This window comes from Tursiops truncatus, chromosome 5 (genome assembly GCF_011762595.2).
Source record: "Tursiops truncatus isolate mTurTru1 chromosome 5, mTurTru1.mat.Y, whole genome shotgun sequence".
NCBI lineage: Eukaryota > Metazoa > Chordata > Mammalia > Artiodactyla > Delphinidae > Tursiops > Tursiops truncatus.
The window spans coordinates 135,409,274-135,422,594 of NC_047038.1; positions in this window are offsets into that span (position 1 = coordinate 135,409,274).

Sequence of the window (13,321 nt, forward strand, 5' to 3'; positions counted from 1 at the left end):
CTCCCCATATCCTCAAGTCCATTCTCTAGTAGGTCTGTGTCTTTATTCCCATCTTACCCCTAGGTTCTTCATGACCTTTTTTTTTTCTTTTTCTTAGATTCCATATATATGTGTTAGCGTACGGTATTTGTTTTTCTCCTTCTGACTTACTTCACTCTGTATGACAGACTCTAGGTCCATCCATCTCACTACAAATATCTCAATTTCATTTCTTTTATGGCTGAGTAATATTCCATTGTATATATGTGCCACATCTTCTTTACCCATTTGTCTGTCAATGGACACTTAGGTTGCTTCCATGTCCTGGCTATTGTAAATAGAGCTGCAGTGAACATTCTGGTACATGACTCTTTTTGAATTATGGTTTTCTCAGGGGATATGCCCAGTAGTGGGATTGCCGGGTCGTATGGTAGTTCTATTTTTAGTTTTTTAAGGAACCTCCATACTGTTCTCCATAGTGGCTGTATCAATTTACATTCCCACCAGCAGTGCAAGAGGGTTCCCTTTTCTCCACACACTCTCCAGCATTTATTGTTTCTAGATATTTTGATGATGGCCATTCTGACTGGTGTGAGATGATATCTCATTGTAGTTTTGATTTGCATTTCTCTAATGATTAATGATGTTGAGCATTCTTTCATGTGTTTGTTGGCAGTCTGTATATCTTCTCTGGAGAAATGTCTATTGAGGTCTTCTGCTCATTATTCCAAGACGATGTAAGAGCCAAGACTGTATGTCTCAGAAACATTTGGGGGAAGAACTGGTCCTTTGGTATCTCTAGAACTTTCAGTCTTATTACCCCCGCATTAAGAATCAGCATTTGAATTCATATCTTTTTTCCAATCTTTGCTGCCCTCTAGTGACTGATGGTACACTTCTTTTTCTGCTTAAATCTACTTAATCTATACCTAATTAATGTTCTAATTATTGTGCTGAACTAAATATTTATGGGTAGCCAATGTTTTAAGATTAGCAGTGTTTAGGTAAAACATCAACCTTGCCTTAAGGTTAATCCCAGTAGTCTCCCAGTATAAACTGGCTGGGTTACCCACCATAACTAACATGATTGTTCAGAAGAGAAGTTATATTCCAAGTTATTAAAATAGCAGCAGTGAAAGTGTAATTTGGCATACTATTTTGGGTATAGTGCCACTATAACTGTACTTAACAGACTCATACAAAATTTTCACACCTTAAGACAAGTAATGCCATATTAGATACAATTAGTACCTAAAAAGTAACTGAAAAATATAAACTAAAATAAACGTAAGTATTTATACAAAGATATTCGTAACTTAATACAAATAATAACACAAAATTAAGACTAAGAGTATATCATGTGGCCAATATTGAGAAATTCTTATAGAAGTGTGTTGTGTATGGATGTATATATATATGTATATATATATATATATATATATATATACACACACATATCTACATATGTATGTATACACGTATATATACATACATATCTAATAAAATTTTGTCATCATGTTGCTATTTAAAATTGAAAATATACGGATTATATAACTGCATGATACTCTCAACCATATAGAATAAGGAATTTAAAGTATAAAATACAGTAGTTAGTATATAAAAATGAAGAACAATAAATTGAGAAAGGGGTTTTACCACTTATAAATGAAAAGTGAATTTGTATTTGTGTGTGTGTACTGATTTGTTTTTACTGTATGAATGAATAATTTGCATGAAAAATAGAGGAAGTGGCATGTGTATGCATGATAGGGCTTGGTGAAATACTGTCAAATATTTCCATTTCACCTTGCTTGGATCACAGCTGAGGTGCAGAGATTTAGAGTGCTGGGCTGAATTTCCCCTTAGCTATTATGAAAAATTCATGGCCTCAGGCAAGATTTCAATCATTGTCACATTTCTAAAGGTGAAAAGTAAAAAGCCCACCTTTATGCACATGAATACTCCCAAATGGTAACATCTATACCACGATGCCTACAATGATTTAATGAAAAAGGGGAAAAAAGCTCATCTTTGGTGACTTGTAAAACTTTTAATTGGTTCTACTATAAAAATTTTTCTACTTAAATTCAGAAGTTGTTACTGAATTCATAACACCACTAAACTTGTCATAAAATTCTAAAGCCAAATGGATGAGTAGAACCATTCTGTTTTACCTTTTTAAACTCTCACATTCACTGTTCTAGTTTCCCCTCCTGGAAATTCTCATCTACGACTCATTTATCTCCTTCTCCTTTCCATTCGGGGTGGGCATTACCCCCAGTCTTGTCCTCTGTCTTTCTGTTTCCATCTCTATACTCTCACTCCCTCAAGCCTTAACATAGATACCTCTACACTCAGCCTCTGCAACCCTGACGGCTTTCTTAATTCCCATTCTGCATTCACAGCACACGGGCCCTTGGTCCTTTCACTGTCAACTCCAGCACACGTGCAAAGTTAAGTTCCTCTTAAACAAATTGGAAGGGTGTTGGAGATTGTTGAGCTTAACTTCCCCACTTTTAAGCTAAAGAAAGTGAGTTTTATTTTTCTGTTTTTACTTTGTTTTTAATTGAAGATTTACAATGGTATGTTAGTTTCAGGTGTACAACAAAGTGATTCAGATATATATATATATATATATATATATATATATATATATATATATTCTTTTTTTTACATTCTTTTCCATTATAGGTTATTACAAGATATAGTATTGACTATAGTTCCCTGTGCTCTACAGTAGGTCCTTGTTGATTATCTATTTTATGTATAGTAGGATGTATATTTTAATCTCAAACTTCTAATTTATCTCTCCTCCTCTCTTTCCCCTTTGGTAAACTGAAGTTGGTTTTCTATGTCTCTGAGTCTATTTCTGCTTCGTAAATAAGTTCATTTGTATCATTTTTTTAGATTCCACATTTAAGTGATAATGCAATATTTGCCCTTCTCTGTCTGACTTACTTAGTGTGATAAAGAAGATGTGGTACATATATACAATGGAATATTACTCAGCCATCAAAAAGAATGAAATGATGCCATTTACAGCAACATGGATGGACCTAGAGAAAGTGAGTTTCAGAAGTAAATTTACTAGACCAAGTTCACAAAGTAACTGGGGATGGAATGAGGATTAGAAATCATGTTGTCTGACTGCCAATCAGTCCAACATACTTCCTACTGTACCAAGCCCCTTATTCCCCAGCTAATTTCAATTTCCTCTCCTATATGATTTTTTCCAAAATTCTCTTCTGTCACACAGGCATGAAATCATAGGATCATTTAAAGTTTCTTCTTCTTTGCTCCAAAGTCGAGTCATTCTGTTCCATCCCATTAATCCATTGATTCCTCTTTGCAATAACATCTGTACCTGCCCCTGTCTTTTTTTTATTATTATTATTATGATCTGCTTAGTAATATTTATTGGTGCTGATATAATGTTTAGTCATGATGAAAAGGAAATCATGAAAGAGAAAAGTAGCTATTTTTAAAAAGTACATTCCATAACTCCTTGTTTAGTTTTACTTCTTTTAAAAATCTAAATCTAGGCAGGTGGGAAGAATTGGGAGATTGGGATCGACATATACACACTACTATGTATAAAATAGATAACTAATGAGAACCCACTCTATAGCACAGGGAACTCTACTCGGTGCTCTCTGACGACCTAAATGGGAAGGAAATCCAAAAAAGAGGGGGTATATGTATACGTATGGCTGACTCACTTTGCTGTACAGCAGAAACTGACACAGCGGTGTAAAGCAACTATACTCCAATAAAAAAAATCTAAATCTAAGGGATATTCCTTACTGTCCCCATCTTAGTCTGTTTGGGCTTCTGTAAAAAAGACACCATAGACTGATTGGCTCATAGAGTCTGCCAGCACCATGACCTTGAACTTCCAGCCTCCAGAACTGTGAAGAATAAATTCCTGTTGTTTAAGTGCCCCTTTCTTAAAAAACAACAACAAAAAAATCATCACATGAATCTATGTCAAGGCGTTCTGCAAGGCTTCTAACAAAAAATAGTAGATCATATCTACATTTACTTCTCATCCTAGAATTCTGTCCCAAGAGGTAGTTTTGAATATTTTACCTGTGGCTTCTGAGATTCACCTCCATGTTTCTAAAAAATAGGCTGATAGTATTACTTTGTGATTTTCCATCTTTTAAAGTTATAATAACTCTTTATACATTTCCTTGGAAGATAAGAATGTATTTCTTTAAAATGTTAACCTCATCCCTTTCTGATCACGTTAATGTAATTATTTAAGTTTTTGGTAAAATAAACATTTGGCATTTTCATTATTGTGTTTATATAAATGTTATTCACATTACTTCTTTCTGGTGCAACTTTTGGTTTTCTTGGGGATTAGTACTAGTTAGTTTTATTTTGGTTTAAGTTTTCTATGTACCTATTGCCATGTTTCATCTGCAGACACTTGGAGAGAAGGGTAACTCCTTCCTTCAACCCACTGATCAAATCAGATAATTTATCAATTTTGCTTTATTCTTGGAGAGTTTCTCCCTGGACCCGCTCTGTGCAGCCCTGATCTAGGTTCTCTAGAACAGCTGCTCTGCCCCTTCTCCTGGGCTTTCCATTCACCGTCATTGTGGGAGCTTTATACACTTCTGTCCTCTTTTAGACCTGCCATCAGAATTCCAAGTTTCCTGTTTCTTGGTAATTCTTTCATTTTAATGAAGTTCATCTTTTTGTAGTTTCTTGAGCAGTGTATGGGAGATGATTTTTTTTTAAAGAACTTGCCTAAATGAAAATGTTTTATTCTACCTTTCTCATTTGGTGAAAGTTTGTCTGGGTTCAAAATTTAGATTGAAAATCATTTTTTACAGAATATAGTAGGCACGAATGCTTTTTCTTTCAGCTTCAAAGTTGCTGTTCAGATGTCAGATACTATTCTGATTGCCTGTTCTCTCTGAATCTCACTTCCCTGAAGTTTTACTGTATTGTGCTTTGCTGTGAAAATCTTTCTCCCATTTTGGAAGATACTAATCAGTCTTTTTAATCTATAAATCCAGACATTTAAGTTCTGGGTGTTTTCTTATTTCTTTCTGTATAATTTCCTTTCTTTCAATTTCTTCTGTGTCTCTTCCTGGGACTGTATTATTTGACTGTTTGAACTTTAGGATTAAACCTCTATAATTTTACCTATTCTTATCTATTTCCCATTTTGCTTTTTGGTTATATAGATACCTTCTGGAAGATTCCCTCATCTTTATATTTCAAACTTTCTATTTAATTTTATTTCTGCTACTGTATTTTTAATTTCCAAGAGTTTAATTATTTGAAAGCCTCTCTCCCATTTTAACATAGTATTCTCAGTATTCTCATTTTTTGGATGCATCATATACTTCTATCTCTCTAAGCTTGTTGCTTATAGGGTGTCTTTGATTGCTTTCTGCCATCCCCTGCACTGCTCTGGTTCTTCTGCATTGCTTATTTTCTTTTTCCTCTGTATTTCTAGTTAGTGGCATGGATTTCCTGAGATTTAAGAGTAGGGCCCTAGAAATAGATTAGAAGCTTTGTATGCAATTTCAGGTCTTATTGACCAGGGAATTTCTTGTAATATCCTTAGGAATGCAGTTGTTTTTATTGTCACTACCTCTTTCTGTTGAGTGTTTTTTCTGAACCACTGAGGTTCCAAAGAGATGAACCCCCTAGGGTTCCACATGTGAGAGAGGCCTGGTTACTAAAGTTGTGGAAAAGTGGGGGAAGTATTTTATGGATCTCACTGTTCAGTGTGTAGACCTTCCTGGAATTCCCTTAATTTTCATATGGCCTCTTACCGTTGACTGTGTCTGCTGTCTCTGGGTCCAAGTCTCTCCAGAGAATAATCTTCCATTTTCTGTTGGGTCAGGACATTGTTAGGATCTGACTTTTCTTGTTTAAAATTAGAGGGAATGCAAAGGTTTAACGCTTCTTATGGAAAGTTTCAACCCATCTCTGTGCCGTCTGCCTGTTCTACACCTCAGCGTTCAGAGAGTCTTCCCTGGATTCCAGAGTTTGAATTCACGAGCATCTTGACCCCTCACCCTTGCATCTTGCAGACACCGTCTCTCTTCTTCCTCTAGTCTTCATTTTCTGCTTTTATATCTTCCAATTCTTCTTTGCATCTCAATTTTGTTGTCCCCATTTCTTGCCTTTCTTTTGTAGTGTTATACCTTTTACACATTTCTGTACTGAATTTTGTGGAATTGTAGGAGGAAATGAGAGTGGATTCTACATGATTCACCAAAATTCGTTTCCTCTCTTGTTTAATCCCATTGCCATTGCCTTAGATCACACATTAATCACTTACTGCTGGGATAATTAAATTGGTTCCTGACCAGCTAGTTTCCTTCTTCAAGTTCCTTTCTTCAACTCGTACATCTGGGTAACTGCCACCAAAGACAACTCTAAGATCTCACTCTGATTGTATCACTTGCGTGCTCAGAAAACTGCAGCTATTCTGAAATATCTAAATAGTAATTTTTCCACCCATCCATAATCTACCCAAATTTCCAGGCTTATCTTCTGCCATGCTTCTATATAAACACTTTTCTTTCATGTAAGTAACTTTTCTTTTTGTCTTCAAAATGTGTATCTGTCTTCCCACTGTTTTAAGAAAAACCTATTCTTCCTCTTCATTTAATCTTACTTAGTCTTCTCACCTCCTCCAAGAAGTCTTCTTCTTGACTCCGCCAGCAGAAAAAAAAATTCTTTATGCCAGTTTTATACTCTATTCCTTTCATTACAGCATCTGTAACACTTAGTTTTTATATTTTTATCTTTCTCTATTAGACTCTAAGCTGCATTGAAGGCAAAGATCAGAACATATTTCTTGTTGTAGATCCCTTTTCAATAAATATTGAGCACCTACTGTGTGACACATCCTGTACTGAATGTCCTTCAGGCTTTCCTTAGGCAAAGGCAGACAAAGGCATGTGGGCAGTAGTTTCAGAAAGAAGGAAAGCTGAGAATGGGATCCCAGTGGTCAGCTGGAGTTCAGAAAGCAGACTTGAGTTTCTAGAGGATGAATGAAGACAAGAGTCATCTGAAGTCATACAGAAAATGAAAATAAGGACCCAATTCTATGAGTGGTCTCCACAAGTAGGTGATGAATAAGGACATTTCCTCCTTGTTAGTCAAGGCACGAGAGGTCAAAGGTGGACTAGAGTGCGAATGACTTGATATAATTAGCGATGTTGAACATCTTTTCCTCTTGGCAATCTGTATGTCTTCTTTGGAGAAATGTCTAATTAGATCTTCTGCCCATTTTGTGATTGGGTTGTTTGGGTTTTTTTTGATATTGAGTTTGGTTTTTTTTTGATATCGGTTTTTTTTTTAAACATATTTTAATGTTTTTTGATATGAACTCTTTGTATATGTCAGTTGCATCATTTGCAAATATTTTCTCTGAGTCTGTAGGATGGCTTTTTGTTTTGTTTATAGTTTCCTTTGCTGTGCAAAAGCTTTTAAGTTTAACTAGGTTCCATTTGTTTATTTTTGTTTTTGTTTCCTTTACTCTAGGAGACAGATCCAAAATATATTGCTGAGATTTATGTCAAAGAATGTTCTGCTTAGGATTTTCTCTAGGAGTTTTACAGTATCCCGTCTTACTTTTAGGTGTCTAATCCACTTTGAGTTTATTTTTGTGTATGGTGTTAGAGAATGTTCTAATTTCAATGAGGTATCATTTCACACTGGTCAGAATGGCCATCATCAAAAAGTCTACAAATATTGTAATAAATGCTGGAGAGGGTGTGGAAAAAAGGACACCCCCCTACATTGTTGGTGAGAATGTAAATTGGTACAGTCACTATGGAGAACAGTATGGAGATTCCTTAAAAAAACTAAAAGTAGAGCTACCATATGATCCTGCAATCCCACTCCTAGGCATCTATCTGGAGAAAAGCATAATTCAAAAAGGTACATGCACCCCCCCCTACAGGACATGTACAATAGCCAGGACATGGAAGCAACCTAAATGCCCATCGATAGAGGAATGGATGAAGAAGATGTGGTACATATACACACTGGAATATTACTCAGCCACAAAAAATAATGAAATAATGCCATTTGCAGAAACGTGGTTGGACCTAGAGATTATCATACTAAGTGAAGTAAGTTAAGCAGAGAAAGACAAATATCATATGATATCACTTATATGTGGAAGTTAGAAAAACGATATAAACTTATATACAAAACAGAAGTAGACTCAAAAACATAGAAAACAAACTTACGGTTACCAAAGAGGAAGTGGGGAGAGGGATAAATTAGGAGGTTGGGATTAACATGTACATGTTGCTATATATAAAATAGGTAACAAACAGGGGCCTACTGTATAGCACAGGGAACTGTACTCAATATTTTATAATAATATATAAGGGAAAAGAATCTGAAAAATAATAGATATGATGTATGTATAACTGAAACACTTTGCTGTACACCTGAAACTAACACAACATTGTAAATTAACTATACTCTGATAAAAAAAAAAGAATGACTTGATATAGAATTAAGTTGAGTTACTGAAGGGAGCTTTGGCATCCTTTATCTCAGACAGGGTAGGTCCTCACATGCTCTAGCCTTTGCAGGACAGAGCCACTGCGAGTTAATGAAACACGGAGCTGTGAAAGACTAGATCCCTCTACACTTCACAGGAAGCTTTTTGACTCCAGGATGTGACTATCACTGTCATTCCAAGGAAGAGTTCTTTCTATATTCTTCTCCTAATGATTTTCAAGGGCAGAGTCCACGTGCTTAAGAAGGTTACTTTGCTTCTCGTTAGCTTTTAAATTAAGTTTATGTGGTAAAGCAGTTGTTCCTTATGCCTAATCACAGCAGTCTTGCTTTATTTATTCGAATTATGAAGAGCTTTAGATTTCTATATTATTCAGCCTCACACTGACTACGATTTTGTAAGTTATAGTCTTTTATGAATTAAAAAACCCTACCCATCTAGAAATTGTTGGAGTGTAGGGACCATGGTTAATCATCTTTTTAGCATATTTAGCGTATTGGAAATTTTCATCTGAAGAGTAATGGGGAAAATAGTAGGTTTAGCATCTAAATGTATAGGTTTGTGTATCAACAATTCTATTGACTAATTTTGTGACTTTGGTCAACTACCTACACTCTTAGGGTCTCAGTTTTCTCATTTGTTATTGCAAGAGAGTTTCCCTTGCAAATAGATGGTTGTGAGGATTAAACAAGAAGTATATGAAAATCCTTTGTGATCACTAAAGCACTTCAACCGCAGAGATTTTGGGTATTAATTGAAATGAACAAATGTACGAAAGCGCTCTGGTTGACTCCTGTCAGTTATTTTTCTCCCGTAACTGTACAGAAGACTCTTTCCTGCTTTATTAATGAAGATGTCATATGAGACAATGATTAAGAAGATTGACATATTATCCTTCCCACAAAATTCCAATTATGTCCCTGACAGTATGCCTAAAATACTCTTAGTTTCAATTTTTCCAACTAAGTTTTGAGTCTTCAATAGACACATGTTACCATAAAAAAGCAGCATAGAGGAGGTGACTTAATAATGCATGAACAGCCAGTTATATATTTGTATGGAATAACATAGCAGCAGAAAGTATAACCTAAAGAAAAAAGCGCTAAGAAAGATAGGAGAATAAAAAGATCTATGCTTCTCCAGAGTAAAGATACACTGTGACTCTGGGGATAAAGAAGAAGTGGTATTTTGAACACATGGATTCCTTTTACTCACTGCTTTGCTTAGTTTCCTTCCCAACTTCAGTTTAATGGGTAACTAGGCATTCTCCCTCTCTCGATATTTTTATTGCATTGACAGCTCTAGACTGATACACATGTTAAGGCTTCTTTGAAAACGTGGTAAGAATAGTTACCTACTGCCTGTGAATCCTTGGCAAGCCCTCAGAAGGACTATTTGTAGTAGATATTTTCCTAGTTTTGCCCTGTAATGATGTGTAGTAATGGTTAAACTACCTCTTAATGAATTAAACAAAATAAAGTTTACCAAAATTAACCAAGTGGAAATAAACATGAATACATTTCATGATTCTATTTAATTCATTATTTATGCTATGTAATTTATTATTTTTGAAATATACGTAAAAGCCCCCTAATTTTCAATCCTTTCTGAGAGGTACAGGGAATAAAATCGTAGTCATTCTTGGATTCTGACCTGCTCCCTTGCTCACACTTTCAATATGCATTGAATGAAGTACGTACTATATATCATGTCTAGTATGTAGTTATCTTTAATATACAAGTCAACTCTCATTTAGTCAGCACCTGTTAAATGCAAAATACTCTGCTAGGAAAAGTCTGGGCAACTGTGTGTGTATGTGTGGGAGGTAGGTAAGGGTAGGGGAATGTTTAGATTTCTTTTTCCAATATTTTTCTTTAGTGCATACCATGTGCCTGACCTTTTACTGGATACCCAGGCTATAATGTTAAAAAAATCTCTGCTTTCGTGCAGCTCACATTATAGGGCAGAGACAGACAATACGCAGGAAAAGTAAGCATAGTATGATGGATGGTGTGAGTGCTACAGGGGCAAAGAAAATAGGCAAGCAGACAGGGAGTGCAGGGTGAGATCTGTGATCCCAAACACAGTCGACAAGGAGAAGATGAGGCAGGATGAAAACTCCAGGAGGTGAAGGAGCCAGCCATGAGGACGTCTGAAGGAAGACCATTCAGGCAGAGTGGACAGCAAGTGCAAATGTCCTGAGGCCAGAGCGTGCCCCAGATTCGTGGTTTAGCAAAGTGGCGAACGTGGCCGAAGCAGAGCTGGAGAGAAGAAGAATAACGGGAGGGATAGCAAAGAGAAAAGGGGAGCGTGGATGTGTTAAGTCCTTTAGGCGTCACCGTGCCTCCCAGGTAAAAGTGCCCCCAACACCAGCGTCCTGACTCTAAACCCATGGACTCTTCCTCCTTTCCTCTTTCTCCATCCCATCCACCACCCGTGCTCAGAGGACCCAAGCGTGAAATAGACCCCTTCTCTCCTTCCCCACTGATGCTCCTCTAAGCCACAGGAACTTCCCACTGGACATGACCATGAGACCTCTGCTTCTACTGCTACCCACCCACCCAATTCTTTCTCCATTCAGCAGCCACGTGATCTTCATGAAAATGTAGATCTGGCCTCTCAAGGCCTCTCAAGGCCTCCAATCACACAGATTAAAATCATGACTCACTCTATGGCCTCTTTCTCGTCTCTCTGACCCGCCAAGAGTATTTCTGCCGCCGGGTCTCTGTGTGCCCCGTCCCTTTATCCAAGTTGTTCTGCCTCCCCGTTTTACCATGACATTTAGTTTTTTAATTTAAGATTAAAAAGAGAGCCCTTCAGTAATACCCAGTCTCAAGTAACTATCCATCCATTGGCACATCACTCACTTTAAATGTCTGGCCTCGGGGCTTCCCTGGTGGCGCAGTGGTTGAGAATCTGCCTGCCAATGCAGGGGACATGGGTTCGAGCCCTGGTCTGGGAAGATCCCACATGCTGCGGAGCAACCAGGCCCGTGTGCCACAACTACTGAGCCTGCGCGTCTGGAGCCTGTGCTCCGCAACAAGAGAGGCCGCGATAGTGAGAGGCCCGCGCACCGCGATGAAGAGTGGCCCCCACTTGCCGCAACTGGAGAAAGCCCTCGCACAGCAACGAAGACCCAACACAGCTAAAAAAAAAAAAAAAAAAAATCTCCGGCCTGCCCTGATACTCTTTGTGGGTGGTTCTTTTGTTAATTTTTTTCTTTTTCTGTGATGTATTGATATTTATTTTTGACTGCTCACTGACAGAAAGCGAGTTCCATGGCGGCGGAGTCCACGTTTGCCTTTGTCATCACTGTGGTTCTAGTACCCTGAGTAGAGACGGGGGCAGCTAAACTCCCAAGAAAAATGTGTCTTGTTCAAATGCATTTCATTCCCTATGAGTTTTCCCTCTAAACCATCATATATATATATATATATATATATATATATATATATATATATATATATATATATATTTGTGTGTGTGTGTGTGAGACCTAGCCCTGTGACACGAGAATATTTGTTCACTTTAATTTTCACTTTCCATTTATACTTATAATAAATTTCCTGCAATTGAGGGAAGCTGAGTGTGCCCTTGTGTCTTGCACCTTTAAGTTTCCCAAATGCTCTGTACTTTCTCTGACCCAGGAGCTCTTGCAAGAAACAGATTTCTCCACCTGGCTAGCTGTCCCCAAACACTTTTTATGTCATTGACTTTCATTTCTGTGCCCTTTCTCAGCTCAGAGGTTGTTTCCCTGGGGATCTTTGCTGAGCCCTCAGATGTGGGTCAGGGGCTATAGCTGTGATCCCCAGATGACCCATTATTGCCCCTATGTTACAGCACTGCACACAGCCACTGCACCGTGCCACTCCCTGTCTTGTTTGTTTCGTTTTCTGCCAGGTAGACCAGAAGGTACAATATTTCACACACTTTGCATTGCAGTTTCCGTTTTCATCCCCCTGAAGAAAACAACCCTCACTGTCTCTAGTGCTTTGCTTTCTGTCAGGCTGCAGGAGACCCAGCAGCAGTGGGGTCTTTCCTGAGGTCCTGCGTGGAAAAGCAAGACGCAGGTCAAAACCATTCACCACTGATCACCTTTCCCATCACACACTAGGAGTCCATCAAGTCACTCAGAGCCTAAGGAGACCCAAGGCTATCTCTGCCACATGGAGAACACTGAAGTCTTTTGTGGAAGGGAGGGTGGGAAAACAATCTACAAGAAAGTACCACTGTAGGAAAGAGTGTGTGACAATATCACATACCAGCTCCGAGTCTCCCACCCACCCCACAGCGATATAAACAACCAGAACTCAAAATGATGACTCCCCACCCACCCCACAGCGATATAAACAACCAGAACTCAAAATGATGACTCTGTTCTAACAGACAAAATGGACAATTGAGCATCGATAAAATGATCAGATAATCTAAACCAAGTTAATGGCAATACTACCATTTCTAGTTGTTCTCACCTCTAATTAGTAGGGTGTATGCTTCATGTTACTGATTATTTCCAAAGGGTATAAAATGGTTCGCAATTCCTAGCTCCTGGGGTTTACATTTCATCTCCTGGTCCTTGAAGGCTTTGAGGAGCTTCTGTGGCCAAGCACATGATCGACTCTTTCTCGTGAATGAATCCTGACCTTTCGTTCAGATCTCATAATTAAGTTACTTTTGTATTTTCTTCGAGAGCCAGAAGAGACCCCGCCCAGCTGTTGCTTCCTTGCCCCTGTTTTGTCCTCTCCCCATGGAGGATATGAAGCTGTGTTGCTCAGCCCCAAAGCCTCCGCACACCGAATTCTCTGGGGTCCAGCTCTTATCTCCATT